Source organism: Arachis ipaensis, chromosome B04 (genome assembly GCF_000816755.2).
Source record: "Arachis ipaensis cultivar K30076 chromosome B04, Araip1.1, whole genome shotgun sequence".
NCBI classification, from domain to species: Eukaryota; Viridiplantae; Streptophyta; class Magnoliopsida; order Fabales; family Fabaceae; genus Arachis; species Arachis ipaensis.
In genome coordinates this window covers 80487900-80489312 of record NC_029788.2, presented here as the reverse complement: position 1 = coordinate 80489312, position 1413 = coordinate 80487900, and positions in this window count along the sequence as shown.

Genomic DNA, 1413 nt, shown 5'->3' with positions numbered 1-1413 from the left:
TGACATCTTTGATAGCTCAGATAAACCATCATAGAATATATCCAGGATGGTCCATTCTGAAAGCATGTTAGAAGGACACTTTTTGGTCAACTGCTTGTATCTTTCCCAAGCTTCATAGAGGGATTCACCTTCTTTCTGTCTGAAGGTCTGAACATCCACTCTAAGCTTGCTTAGCTTTTGAGGAGGAAAGAACTTGGCTAAGAAAGCCGTGACCAGCTTATCTCAAGAGTTCAGGCTGTCTTTGGGTTGGGAGTCCAACCATATTCTAGCTCTGTCTCTTACAGCAAAAGGGAAAAGCATGAGCCTGTAGACTTCAGGATCTACTCCATTAGTCTTAACAGTATCACAGATTTGCAAAAATTCAGTTAAGAACTGAAAAGGATCTTCGGATAGAAGTCCATGAAACTTGCAGTTCTGCTGCATCAGAGAAACTAGCTGAGGTTTCAGCTCAAAATTGTTTGCTCCAATGGTAGGAATGGAGATGCTTCTTCCATGTAAATTGGAATTAGGTGCAGTAAAGTCACCAAGCTTTCTCCTTGCATTATTGTTGTTGGGTTCGGCTGCCATCTCCTTTACTTGTTCGAAATTTTCAATAAGGTTGTCTCTGGGTTGTTGTAATTTAGCTTCTCTTAGTTTCCTCTTCAGAGTCCTTTCAGGTTCTGGATCAGCTTCAACAAGAATGCCTTTTTCTTTGTTCCTGCTCATAAGAAAGAGAAGAGAAAAAGAAAAGAAGAGGAATCCTCTATGTCACAGTAAAGAAGTTCCTTATTGTTAGTAGAAGAAGAGAAGAAGAAAAAATTCGAACACAGATAGAAGAGGGGTTCGAATTTGGTGAGTAGATGAGAGGAAGAGATGTTAGTAGATGAATAAATAAATAGAATAAGATGAGAGAGAGAGAATTTTTGAAAAATAATTTTTGAAAAAGAGTTAGTGATTTTCGAAAATAGTTTTTGAAAAAGGTTAGTAATTTTCGAAAATTTTTAAAATCAAAGATTAAAATAATTAGTTAATTAAAAAGAATTTTTGAAAAAGAGGGAGATATTTTCAAAAATTAGAGAGAGGGAGTTAGTTAAGTGGTTTTGAAAAAGATAAGAAACAAACAAAAAGTTAGTTAGTTAGTTGAAACAAATTTTGAAAATCAATTTTGAAAAGATAAGAAGATAGGAAGTTAGAAAAGATATTTTAGAATCATATTTTGAAAAAGATAAGATAGGGAAGATATTTTTGAAAAGCTATGATTGAAATTAGTTTTGAAAAAGATTTGATTTTTTTAAAATCACAATTAATGACTTGATTCACAAGAAATCACAAGATATGATTCTAGAACTTAAAGTTTGAATCTTTCTTAACAAGTAAGTAACAAACTTGAAATTTTTGAATCAAAACATTAATTGATGATGTTATTTTCGAAAA